This window comes from Alligator sinensis, unplaced genomic scaffold (genome assembly GCF_000455745.1).
Source record: "Alligator sinensis unplaced genomic scaffold, ASM45574v1 scaffold332_1, whole genome shotgun sequence".
NCBI classification, from domain to species: domain Eukaryota; kingdom Metazoa; phylum Chordata; order Crocodylia; family Alligatoridae; genus Alligator; species Alligator sinensis.
In genome coordinates, this window is record NW_005841993.1 from 2,250,931 (window position 1) to 2,265,561 (window position 14,631).

The following is a 14,631-nucleotide window of genomic DNA, read 5'->3' on the forward strand; positions in this document are numbered from 1 at the left end:
ATCATGGGACATCAGATCGAAGGCTTTTTTGAAGTCAAGATATATGACATCAATCTCTTCTCCCTTGTCCAGGTGATAGGTCACCTGGTCGTAGAAGGAAATGAGATTGGTCAAGCAAGACCTACCCGCAACAAACTCGTGCTGACTATCTTTTAAGATGTTGGTGTCAGCCAGTCCATTAAGGATGGCCTCTTTAATAAACTTTTCTAAGATCTTCCCCGGGATAGAAGTCAGGCTAATGGGCCTATAGTTAGCCGGATCCACTTTCCTCCCTTTCTTGAAGATAGGCACCACATTGGCCTTCTTCCAGTCTTCGGGCACTACACCAGAGCACCAAGAATTTTCAAAGATCCGTGCTAGAGGCTGGGCTATGATGCTCGCCAGCTCCTTGAGTACCCTGGGGTGAAGATTGTCAGGGCCGGCTGACTTGAAGGTATCCAGCTTCTCAAGATGTTCCTTCAGAAAATCAGCATTAATGGAGGGCAGGGGATCACCCTCACCCAGACTTCCCGGCCCTGTAGCGGGCATGGGCGTCCCATGGGACTGATGAAAGACTGACGCAAAGTACCTATTTAATAGGTTGGCTTTTTCCTAATAATTTTTCCTTAATAAAAAAGTTAGCTCCGGCTCCCCACATATCTGAAAAAGGACTTTTTATTGTCCTTGATGCTCAAAGCTAGTTGGAGTTCCGTTGCAGCCTTGGCTTTCCTGGTATGCTCCCTACAGGACTGGACCAGTGCAGAATAATCCTCCTTAGATTTTGCACCCCATGGCCTGGAGGGGGAAGCCCAGCGAGTAGATAGACACTCCCAGGCCCCAGGCCAGGGGGAGACCTAGGAAGCAGTGATAGCTGTTGCATCCAGCTCCGTCCCAATTTGACTTCACTCCACAGCTGGAAGCAGAGTTTGCCCACAGCCAGCTCCTGTGTGCACATGGACAGTGGCAGAGACCCAGGCCCACGTGCCAGATTTACCCACAGCTGCGTTTTCCTGGGGCAGCAACTTCCCTGGCAGCAGGCTGCCCCCCACTCTAAAGCAGCTGTGTCCAGCTGTCTCTGGGCTGTATATGGATTTGGTGCATGGAGCAGGGCACTGCTGGAGTCATGAGGCTGGAGCTCTGGGCTTGCCAGACCCTGGCTGGATCTGGGGGCTCTGAAGGTGGCCACATTCTTCTCTGCTATGCTACCTAACCTAGGGGGCTGGAGGCTGGGGGCAACTGAAAAGGTGCAGGTCCAGTCCCTGAAAGCCCACAGAACAGAAGGTTTAGGAAAGGACCACTGAATCCTGAGATACTAGAGGACTTCAATTTGAGAAGCACATCCATGAGGAATGGCCACACCTTACCAAAATAGGAGCTGAGTTGTGTGGGTCAAAGATAATCCTGCCCTGGAGTGGCATAATTTTGTGCTACATAATGAGTGCTTTAAATTAGTTAAAGTATTACTGTGAGGACAATCAGGGGATCAAGAGCTCCAGGAGCAGACCAAATTAACATATAACAGGTACCAAGGCCCAGAGTCAATGTTTAAGGCTTAGCAAGAGAGGATTTTAAACTGGACCTTGACAGTAACAAATGAGTTGGACTTCAGCAGTTAATTCTGTTGTAGGCTGAAATTTCATGTTGTCCCTGACTGGTATAACTAGGTACAAAGTGACAGGAATTAAATTCTGAAGTGATGATAGTCATGAAGATAATAGCTATCAATATCCTTTTCTGTAGTCAATACATAGAGCCATTGACCAATGATTTTCAAGACAAACTTGGCAACATTATACACAGCAGATTTCAATTTAATTGAAACAGGGGCAATCCACTCTGTTAAGGGCAAAATTAAGAAATGTAGGTAAATGTCCCATTCATTTAAATTTAAAGCAGAAAACAACTGGTTGTAAAGGAGCTACACTGATTTAGTGCATGATGGGGCAACTAAAACTCACATTATTTAAATTCTAATAATTCTAATCCTAAATCATTTTAAAATTATAAATAATGCTAAATAAATCTTGCTTAGAAGGAAAAGAAAGTGAATCATATGACAAGTCCTTTATGTATTTGAAATCTGTAATACACTATGGAAGGGACATAGCAAGCTGTCCAGTTTAAGGTACTATATATCCTGTTACAGATGCTTGTTTATATTGAATGAGATAAAAAAGTGCTGAAGTAAACTGGAAAAAGAACACACTGATTTAGGGAAATAAAAGAAAAGACTACAGATCCAAATGAAAGCATTTAAAGGGTATCTTGGAAATGAGATAACTTAACATCAACATTTGTTTTGATTTAAGGTCTTATTTTCAACATTCCTAAGACAGAATTATGGGTCATAGGAAAGTAGGGATGGAAGTAACATGGTGAGGACTTGGTAAGGCCGCAGCTGGAGTACTGCATCCAGTTTTGGGCTCCACAATTCAAAAAGAATGTGGAGAAGCTTGAGAGAGTCCAGAGAAGAGCCACGCGCATGATCAGAGGTCAGGGAAGCAGACCCTACGATGACAGGCTGAGAGCCCTGGGGCTCTTTAGCCTGGAAAAGCGCAGGCTCAGGGGTGATCTGATGGCCACCTATAAGTTTATCAGGGGTGACCACCAGTATCTGGAGGAACATTTGTTCACCAGAGCGCCCCTAGGGATGACGAGTAGGTTGAACGGTCATAAACTACTACAAGACCGTTTCAGGCTGGACATAAGGAAGAATTTCTTTACTGTCCGAGCCCCCAAGGTCTGGAACAGCCTGCCACCGGAGGTGGTTCAAGCGCCTTCATTGAACACCTTCAAGATGAAACTGGATGCTTATCTTGCTGGGATCCTATGACCCCAGATGACTTCCGGCCCTTTGGGCAGGGGGCTGGACTCGATGATCTTCCGAGGTCCCTTCCAGCCCTAATGTCTATGAAATCTATGAAATCTATGATGCCATCTTGTCTGGTCTTTGCAGTGCATGTTGCAGTGCAAAGAATTCTTTTCCTGTAGACGTTATCAGCAGGCAATAAAAAAGCCTGACAACTTGAAATGTACATGAAAAACAAACAATAACATATCTTTTTAAATTTATTATTGCAGGTTCTTCTCATATATATGGTTTATGTGTATTATAGAGATTTTTAGAGACTACTTAGACTAAAGTAAAGATGAGTTCCTTAACCAGAAGATGAAGTTTATTAACCTCCCCTGTTCAGTAGGGAATCCATTATGTCATGTCAACCCTGAAGAAACTCATTCTTCCTCCTTATTGTAGAAATCTCTTTTTACAGGTAAGAACTAGTCAACATAGTATTTACATGATCTTCAGGGATCCTAGTACTCTTTGATAAAAAAAAAAAATCCCCACTTTTCAGAAAAAAGTAACCCAAAATCCACATTTTTCCACAATTAAAATGAAACACCACTAATATATACAGATATATATTAGTGGCATTTAATGTTAATAATGGAAAAATGTGGTCTTTGGGTTATTTCTTATATCTGAAAAGTGAGAGTTCTTTTTTTTTTTAATCAGAGAAAACCAGGATCCCTGATAATCTTTTAGAAAGCAATGGATAGGTTTCATGTTTTTGTAGTAACACATCTTGCTAAAAAGACAAGCTGCAGCTTTCTGAACTAGCTGATATTTCTTTAATACCAAAGGTTTTATTCCCAAGTTTATTACAGTGGTGGAGTCCATAGGAGAGGTAGTGAAGGTGTAAGACTAAATCTTTGTCTATAATGATGAGATGGAGACTTTGATTTTTATTTGTGAGCAATGCTTCCTTCTACCCCCAAACAGCTATATAACAAATCAACAGCTAGTATATGAAATCCAATCATTTCTAAATTTGCATATATATTACAAGCCTCAAAGTTCATTTTAAAGAAAGTTTAGGCCACAAGCAGAGAAGGGAGGGAGCGATTTAAAAAAAAATCAATCTTGGCTATCTAACTCTAATACCTTCACTTAGAGAAGACTTTCAAATACATAACTGGAAAATAAGTCATTTTTTCAATCAAATATATGTTAACAACATGTACTAATTTAGTTAAATAGGTTATTGAAGTTCATGAAACTACGTATATACACACACCCCACATGCAAAAACACACACATATATATTTATAATTATCTTTTATTTATATAATTTATATGCCTCCCTTCCCAACAAAGGCTCAGAGGGACTTACCATAAGAGAACACAATAACTAAAAATGGTGACTAGAATATCAAATTAAAACAGAAATTCAGTGAATAACGTATCAGCTTAGTTTTGTTGCTAAATGACTGCCCAAATGGGAAGGTGTTCCAAAAGATATCCAAGCTTGAACTTTGGTCAACATCAAGTGGGAGGGAGTTCCAAAGCTGAGGAGCAACAGCTACAATTGACCTCCCAACTATTTTTGCCAAGAAAACTTGATATACAGATGATACTTACAGGAGGTTGCTCTTGGATGACCTTAGGGATCACGACGGAGCATAATGGAGAAGGTGATCCTATAGGTTTGGAGGACCCATACTGTTTAGAGCCTTATGGTTCAAAACCAGCACCTTGACTTGTACTCAGAATGCTCTAGGGAGCCAATGAAGACACTGGAGGACTGAAGTTGTATGCACCTGGCAGCCCCTCCTTTTTCGGAAGCAGGCCTTCTGTACCAGCTGCAGCCTCTGGATTATTTTCAAGGGCAGCCATGTGTAAAATGCATTGAAGCACTCTAGCCTTGAGTTTATGAGGGCTTGGTGATGCTAGCCAGATCTAAATCTGGAAGACAGGTTCACAGATTTCTCACCAAAAGGAGCTGATGAAAAGCACTCCTACCCACAGCTGCCACCTAAAAATCCAGATGCAGCAGAAAGTGCGGGGACACCTCTATGCTGTGAAACTCAGTGATGAGCACAGATCCTGGTTTTTTCTGATTTAAAAAAAATCCCCAATTTTCGGATTAAAAAAAAGGAACCCAAAATCCACATTTTCCCGTGATTAAAATGGAATTCCACTTCTCCCATCACTACTGCCTTTCTTCACCAACCATGAGCACTCTAAAGGCTTCAACCTAAGAGTATGTACAGCTTTTCACTAAGTGGTCTATATTTACATTGCTTACTATCTACAGACTGGGAGTTGCATGTGCAGCCATTTGCCATTGCTGGAGCCACGAGGCAACCTGGTGTGAGTAACTCAGGGTGGGGGAAGGTGTGGGCAGGATCAGCTAGGGCTAGCAAGTTTTCATGGGGTTGGCAGGATCAGGGGAAGCTGCCAGGTCTTAGAGGCAGAGACCTGGAGAGTTAAAAATAGCCCAGTAAAGTTGGGGGTGAAGAGGGATAGAATAGCCCTGGGGGCTTGGGTAAGCAGTTGGACTTTCACATCCCTGAGATTGTGCAGCATACATCTGCTGGCATTTGGAAGATCAGGTTAACTATTTTCTAGATTGGGTTAAGACTTTCTCAATTTAATTTAGTACAACTCTTCAGGTAAACTAATTTAGATGGGGCACACTATTTTGGGGGGTGATTTCAGCCCTCTGAATGACTGCATAATTGGGCACTTAGATTGACCTAAAGTTGATTACATCAATGTAAATGTAATGCCTGTTCATACCCTAAAAGATACTTTAGGTTGTAACTCACAATCACCTATATCATAACCTTAATCAACAAATGCCTATTGTATTTGTTCTCACAACTTTTCTTCATCCTTCCACTATGCCATAGGTTTTGTTTCCTTTTATCTTTTGGCTCTTTCTTGATTTTTATGTTGATCTTCAGACAAGTTCTTTGTTGAATTTGGTAAACACCATGTAAAAATGCTTGGAATCTTCAGTAAATTGGAACTTATCACTTTTGCCTAAAAGTTTGGCCCAATCTGTAGGAGTTTTTTGACTCTTTTAAACCTTATCATACAGGGGTGGTTGTAGAAAAGGAAGAGGCAATGGAGTCCCAAGAAGGTGGAGGCTGAAAGCTTGTGACCTCCAACAACAAAAGGAAGTTGTCATCCTCACTTGCACCAGTTTGCCTGGAGAACATATATGGAGCACTATTTGCCTGAGGAACAGATATGGAGAGCTATTTTTGGTGTGCTGAAGTTACTGTACAGAGCTGTGACCCAAGATGATATTTACTGATGAAATCAAAGACCATGTGAGTACAGGCATACAGTTCCTGTATACAGATATACAGCTGAGATATAACTACAGTGAGTATATTTTTACTTTATTAAAGTTAGTGACAACAGTCATAAATTCATATAATTTATATAGGGTCCAATTTCATACTGCGTATTATATATAATTATGACATGGATTATTCATGATTCTGGTCACTATTTATTTCTCAATGACATTGCTCAAATATTTGCTAGTATACCTAAGGATTTCCAAAGGTAATCTATTATTTAAAAAAAAAAAAAGTTTTAGGAGAGGTAAAAGGGCAATGTGAATTACTTTGACACTGGTAAATGAATAATAGAGGCTTCAGGCATAGTACAGTGGGACATTTCTTTCCCAAAGCCTCAGCTAGAGTCAACATACCCTCTAGCATGCTCACCATCCCCTAGACACATACAGCTCTATGGTGGATCCATAATATGCTTATGTTCAAGTGTAGATAGCTTGTATAGCTCTTTAATAAAACTAAACTCTATTGGTTTTCCACAGGGTAAGTTTCAGGAGAAGGGAGACTGGGCAATACCTAAACTCTTGCCTAGTGGCTCTTGTCTAGAGCACTTTACAGGATGTAGGAGATGAAGGACCAAACCTTCTTGAAGACTCAGTTTTCTGCTGCCTAAACAAAACTTTAAGTGCAAGGCTCTTAGACTAAAATATAAGAAGCCCCCTTTACTTTACTTCCAGCAGGGATGTGGTCAGGGGGATCCTGATATACAACATGGAGAAATAATATTTCAGGCTGTGCATTAGTGACCAAAACTTTAGTTACAGAGCTGTGTATGTAGCTTTTAGGTATAAAAAGTGAATTACAATTTAGCCCTTAGGACAGTGAGTCTCAGACTCTATGCTTTGGTAATTTGAGATTATTTCAAAGGTGCTGCAGGGTGCCATGTAATGTCAATGCTGTTAGGTGGGCAAACATCTATACATAAGGTGACCATATGGGACAATTTGAAATCCTGAACATTGTCCCATATGTGAAATCTTCCCTGTGGCAGGCCTGCCTGGGGAATACTGAGGGGGAGGGGATACAGATATCCTCACTTTATTTGGGCCCCTAACTCTCCCAGCACCAAGCAAGTGCTTTTGCTCAGAACTGGAAGAGACCTCACAGAGCCATATAGATGAGGCCCCTGCTCAAGGCAGGATCATCCACGTCTAAACAGTCTCAACCAAGTCTAATCTTCCTTTAAGTGTCCAAGTGTGGAGATAACACAACTTCTATAGGTAGCCTGTTCCAATGCTTGATTGCTGTCATAGTCAGAAAGGGCACCTATGCATAAGCATAGAGTCTGCTGGAGCATGGCAATTGCTGTGCTCTAGCAGCCTCCTGCATCTCGTGCATCAGCGTCCCCACCCTTTAACATGGCAGTGGGGGTGCTTGAATTAAAGCTCATCAAATAAGCTTTAGTTCAGGTGCCCCCAATGCCATTTTTAAGGGTGGGGATACTGATACATGAAATGTGGTCACACTTTAATTAGAGCGGCTTTTGGAGCTGCTGTAATTAAAGCACCCCTCCACCCCTTTGGGTACATGTAGAAGTACCCAAAGTTCCTAAATATCCAGTGCTGCAGGTTAAGGCCATTGCTTGTAGCTCTGTCCCACAAAGCCAAGGAGAAAGACCCATCTCCATCTCTATAATCACCCTTCAGGTATTTGAAAATGGTTATCAAATCCCCATTCAGTCTCTTCTCCAGGCTAAATATCCATCTTGGTCTCTTCTCCTAGTTCTTTCATCCTATCCTCATAAGTCTTCCCTCCAATGTCATTAATAATTTTTGTTGCTCTGCTCTACAACTGTCCGCATCCTGTACAGTTTTTTTGTGAGGCCCAAAACTGGACACATTATTCCAGGTAAAGCCTCACCAGTGCTGAATACAGTGGAACAATCACTTCCCTTGTTTTGAAAGTGGCACTACTTTTAATACAACCCAGGATGCTGTTGGGTTTTTTGCAACAAGAGCAGACTGTTGGCTCTTATGCAGTTTATGGTCCACCATAACCCTCAGGTCTTCCTCTGCAGTATCACATCCAAGCCAGTCATTCCTCAGTCTGCATTTATGCAAATGGTTATCCCAACCCAAGTGCAGGACTTTGCATTTCTCCTTGCTGAATCTCATTATTTCAGTGTATCCAGGCCATTCTGGATCCTAGCCCTGCCCTTCAGAGTTTCCACAGTTCCACCCAACTTGGTGTCATCCACAAATTTGCTAAGTTTGCACTCAATCCTGTCACCCAAATGACTGGTGAAGATGTTGAACAATAGTGGACCTAGGGCAATCCTCTGAGGAAGTCCACTTAATACCATCTCCCAACTAGACATTGAACCATTGAGGACCACTTGCTCAAGGAAGCTCCTGTATGATGACCCAACCAGTTATATATACACCTTACAGTATTTTTGTCTAGTCTATAGTTCCTTGTTTTTTTTAATGGAAGGAGGATGTTTTTGAAGAGAGTTTCAAAAGCTTTGCTAAAATTAAAGTATGCCACATCCATTGATCTCCTCTCATCCACAGAACCTGTCGCTTTTATCACAGAAAGAAACCAGGTTGGTCGGGCCTGACTTGCTTTTGGTGAATCCATGCTAACTGCTCTTGGTCACCTTGTTCTCCTCTGGGTGCTTCTCAGTGGAATCCTTGAGGACCTGGTGCATGATCTTCCTGGGTACAGAGGTCAGGATGACTGGTCTGTAGTTTTCTGAATCCTCCTGGTTCCTGTTTGCCCCTGCTGCTACCCTTTCCACATATGTGTGTTGCAGCACTCTCCCTACTGACCACTTGATTTTGTATGTGATATTAAGGTCATCCATGTAGGCAAGGTTCTTGACCTCTGCCCTACAATCATTCAGCAGTTGTATTCCTGAGATCCCGGGTTCTCTTCTGAGCTGCTGTTCCAGTGGATCTATAATGCAAAAGAACAAAATTAGGGAGAATTAACATCCCTTCCAGACTTCTAATTTCAGCACTATTGAGGTGGTCAGGCAGTCATTTGCCAGCACTCTGCTGGTGATGTTCATATATCACAATCCAGTCCATTAAGGTCTGCTGCAGGTTTATGAACAGAAATCATTGGGAGACTCAGTCATAGGCCTTTTCCAGGTCAGAGTTTCAGCATGGTGATGCCCAGGCTTCTCTTCCACAGTGCATCTTGAAGTTGCATCAGGTATCTGTGGATCATCTGCCTCAGTACTAGAAGGTTTACATTCAGCTTCCACATGCCTTTGCCAAGCTTTGTTTTCCCTCCCATCTCTGTTTTAAACAGTAGGAGACAATGGTCAAAAAGGAACACCAGTGTAGTTTCAGCTTTCTCAATCTTCTACCTTGAAGGGAGGAACAGAAAGTCTACCTCAGACCGTGACTGTCCCATGAGGTCGACTTTTGTAAAAGGGCCCTCTGGTCCTTGGGCTTCCTTGCCAACATTCACCATGCCATGGTCACAAAACAGGAGCTCTGAGGTCTCCTCAGGCCAGTCTCTTGCCCTCTGTTCTTTCTGTCTCTTTATCAATTATGCAATTGAGTTCCTCACCTCCCACTAGGCACACTGGCTGTGTGCTGAGCATGGCTATAAATAAATTCAGGAGCAAAGCACACCTTGTTATTTGGTTGTTTGCTAGTGCATATATATTAAGAAGTTCAAATTCTTCTCTGTCCAGTTCACAAGTTCCCTGCAGTACCCTGCCATTTATAATCTCTGAGGGTCTTGTTGAAGATTAATTTTAGACAGTTACTGGAGATCTGAACCCCTGACGTCCACACATTAACACCTGAAATTAGTTTTAAGCACAATTTAGGTAGTTTAAAGTTACTCCACTCCAGGGCAGGTTTGTCTCGTGTTCCATTAATGCGTGGTTACTCCCCACAGATGAACTGCTCAAGCTGAAGTTCTCCAGCATCCCAGGATGCAGTGCTTCCTCCCCTACCCTCCTGTTCTGTGTGGACAAACTTCGCACCCCCTGAACTCTACTGCCCTGGGATCAAGCCAACTCTATCTCTTGACCCCAGGGGTATGAATTTCAAAGATGCAGCACCATGCAAACAGCTTGCAGAGCAGATGCCAGCTAGACAAGTTTCAAGGCATGGACAGGACCAGAAGTGGGATCTAAGGCAGGGTGGGGGAGGAGAGTAATGTAGGATGACAAATCAGGTCCCCATGAGCTGGGATAGGGAGAATATGTCTCCCGAGATAGGCAGAGTAGGTCTCCCAAAAGTGGCTTTCATCACTGCTTCCACCTCCCAGTCACACCGGGAAGCAGGAACAGCACCTCCCATACCCCAGCACCAAATCCATTTTTTTTAAAATGAGACTTTTTTAAATAAATAAATTTCCTGTTTATTACTTTTTAAAATTATTCTGCTATTTTTTTAACTTTTATTTATTTTCTCCTTCAGTGACTGACTTCCTTCAGTTCACCATTCTTCCCCACCCACATTTCCTTTCCACTTCCCATTTCATTACTCATCCCCATCACATTAACTCTCCACCTCCCAGCTTCATGTTTCTTCCCCCCTAACTCTCTCCCACACCCCCGCCCCACCTTGAAGCAGGCCTGTCCTGGTTCTTCACCTCTGTAGTAGCAACTCACAGGTACAGCTCCTAGTCATGTCCCTGCTTGCAAGCCTAGTGGAAAGTTAGGTGTGGAGGTGGGGGACAGTCAGAAAAGGGTTTTAGTCTTAAGGTGTAATTGCTTCAAACTGGAGCTAGCATTAACACTGTTCAACATTTGAGCAACTCAAAGTGTAACATGTAACAAGGCTCTGAGTGCAACAAGAACCACACCCAATCCTTTCAGTAGAATCACTTTCCCCCCCCTCACATGGGCGATTGGTGCTGCCTTAGTTGGGGGGGGGGACATGTGCGACCAGTCCTGCTGGCTGGGAGAGGGTCCCCCATGGCCAATCCTGCCAACTGAGGGAAGGTCCTCCTGCAGCCAATCTCACTGTACAGGAGGACTCGCACAGCTGGTCACTGCGGCTGATCACTGCAGCTGCTCCCAGAAGTGGCTGCAGCCACTTCTGGGAGCAGCTGCAGTGATTGGCTGGCACTTCCAGGTGGGGCACCAGCACTCCCATCTGCCCATTGCCTAAGCAGGGAGCACAGCCTGTCAGGGAGTTCATGGGGGTTCACATGCACCCCTTACATGTCACAACTTCCCCCTTGGCTCTAGTATTATATGATCCTGACCACAATGGGGGTGGAGAGGGGTTTGGAGGGTGGCCATGACATTCCTTTGTCAAACAGGAAAGAATGGACTTTAAAATAGGTTCTCTGTGGGATGGAGATCAAAGCTCTGTGGTAAGCAGGAGCCCTGGAGGAAGAGCAAGCAAGAGGAATCAATAGGGGAGGTACGCTCATACTTCTGAAGAAATCAGGGCAATCAACTAGTTACCTCACATGCCTGTACACAAATGCATGGAGCCTGGGAAATGAGCAGAAAAAATTGGAAGTCCTCACACAGTTACAGAACTATGACATGGTTGGAATAACAGAGAATTGGTGGGATAGCTTACATGACTGGAGCACTTTCATGGATTGGTACAAACTGTTCAGGAAGGACAGACAGGTGAGAAGAGGAGGAGTAGTGCACTTTATATAAAAAAGCACTTTATGTAATATGATTGCTCAGAGCTCTGGTATGGAAATGTAGATAGGTCTGTTTAAAGTCTGTGATTATGGCCAAAGGAGAGAGCAAGAAGGGTGATTTGGAGAGTATTGGGGACAGCTTCCAGGTGCAAGTGCTGGAGTAGCCGTGCTCTTCTTGACCCTGCTGCTCACAAACAGGGAAGAATTAGTGGGAAACATAGTAGTGGATGGCAAATTGGGCAGCAGTGACCATGAGATGATTGAGTTCAGGATCCTGGGGAAAGGAAGGATGGAGAGCAGCAGAGTAAGGATACTGGACTTCAGAAAAGCACACTTCAACTCACTGAGGAAACTCATGGGCAAGATCACCTGGGAAGCCAGTCTGAGTGGGAGAGGAGTCCAGGAGAGCTGGCTGTACTTCAAAGAAGCCTTACTGAGAGTATAGGAACAAACCATCCCAATGTGCAGGAAGACTAGCAAGTATGGGAGGAGACCAGCGTCTGTTAGCAGGAAACTCTTCAGTAAACTAAATCACAAAAAAAGTTACTTTATAAAAAGTGGAAATTTGGAAAAATAACCAGGGAAGAATATAAGAGCATTGCTCAGGCATGCAGGGATGAACTCCCTGCATGCCTGAAGGCCAAAGCACAATTGGAGTTGTAGCTAGCAAGGGATGTGAAGGGTAACAAGAAGGGTTCATAAGAGGAGGAACCAGGAAAGTGTAGGTCCCTTACTGAATGGGGGAGGCAACTTTATGACAGAGGATGCAGAACAGGCTGAAGGGCTCAATGCCTTTTTTGCCTCAGGCTTCACAGGCAAGGTCAGTTCCCAGACTACTGCACTGAGCAGCACAGTTTGGGGAGGAGGTGGTCAGCCCTCAGTGGTGAAAGAACAGGTTAGGGACTGCTTAGAAAAGCTGGATGTGTACAAGTCCACAGGGCCAGATGGGATGCACCTGAGGATGCTGAGTTGGCTGATATGATTGCAGAGCCAGTGACCATCACCTTTGAAAGCTCATGGCAATCAGGAGAGGTCCCAAATGACTGGAAAAAGACAAACATAGTGCCCATATGTAAGAAAGGGAAAAAGGAGGATTCAGGGAACTATAGAACAGTAAGCCTCATCTTAGTCCTTTTGAAAAATCATAGAGTAGAGCCTCAAGGAATCCATTTCTAAGCACCTGAAGGAGAAAAAGGTGATTAGGAACAGGCAGCATGGATTCACCAAAGGCAAGTCATGTATGACCAAGCTGATTGCTTTCTTTGATGAAATTACTGGCTCTGTGGATGTAGGGACACTGGTGGATGTGGTGTACCTTGATTTTAACAAGTCTTTTGATACAGTCTCCCACAATGTTCTCAAAGGCAAGCTAAAGAAGTATGGGCTGGATGAATGGACTGAAAGTTGGATAGAAAACTGGATGGATCATTGGGTGCAGAGAGTAGTAATCAATGGTTCGATGTCAAGTTGGCAGTCCAACGGTATTAAGTGGAGCTTCCTAGGGGTCAGCCCTGGGGCCATTTTTTTCACTGTCTTCCTTAATGACTTGGAAGATGGCATAGAGTGCATCCTCAGCAAGTTTGAAGATGACACCGAGCTGAAGGGACTAGTAGATGATACACTGGAGGTTAGGTATATGATTCAGAGTGACCTAGAAAAATTTAAGGATTGTGTGAAAATGAACCTCATGAGGTTCAACAAGGACAAGTGCAGAGTCCTGCACTTAGGACAGAACAATCCCATGTACCAGTACAGGCTGGGGGCTGAGTGGCTGGGGAGCCGCTCTGCAGAGAAGAACCTGGGGGTTACAGTGGACAATAAGCTGAATATGAGGCAGCAGTGTACCCTTATTGCCAAGAAGGCTAACGGCATACTGGGCTTCACTGGTAAGTGTGTTGCCAGTAGGTCAAAGAGAGTGATTATTATCCTCTATTCAGCACTGGTGAGGGCACATCTGGAGTACTGTGTTCAGTTTTGAGTCTCCCACTACAGAAAGGATGTGGACAAATTGGAAAGAATCCAGTGTAGGGCAACAAAAATGGTGAGGGGGCTGGAGGACATGACTTATGAGGAAAGATTCATAGATTCATAGATTGTTAGAGACTGGAAGTTAAGTTGTAGATCATCAGGTCCAGTCCCCCTGCACTAGGCAGGAAAAGACAACTGGGGTCAAGAGACTACCATTGGACAGTCAACTTGGCGTCCTATTCTGGGGGTGTGAATAGGGGTATTAATGCGTATGCTAAATTGCTTGGCTGCTTGTTCCCATTTTCCTTGTTCCTCTCCACCATGCTGTGCATTATCAATTGGGACTTCTATAACCACCAGGGGTACTTGCTGACAGTCCTGAGACACTCATTCATCAGTGCTTCTCCTGCATGTGTGTCCTGAAAAGTTAAGATATGTTGTGGTCCTTTCCTCTCAAGAGCACTTGAGCCAGAACAGTTATAATCTGGCTTTTGAAATCCTATGGCTTCAATCCCTATCATACTTTGCCATCTGTTGAACAACTTCATTGATAGATTTGTCCTTTACTGTAGATTTGGGATTAAAGGAGCTTATTTTTCATTTTCACTCCACTACTAAGAAATAAAATGATTTACAACATATAGAAAACTGACTTAAAGCGTGAAGAGCCAGTCCCAAGGATTATGGTAAATATCCTATGGTTCTTGTTTAGAAGAGAAGCAATTGTCCACACAAACAGAGAAATAGCTGCTGGAGGCATTTAAACCATCCTAAATGGCCCAAAAGTTGTCAATTACCACATGTAGACTTTAAGCACTTAAATTGTCATCCTGAGGCTTTGCATATTGATTCTTCATTGGTGCTAAATCCTGACTTGCAGGAAAAAATCATTAAGCCTCTGAAATAAAATTGTTTCTTCTTTATATTACCATGATAGTTTCGGAGTCAGGA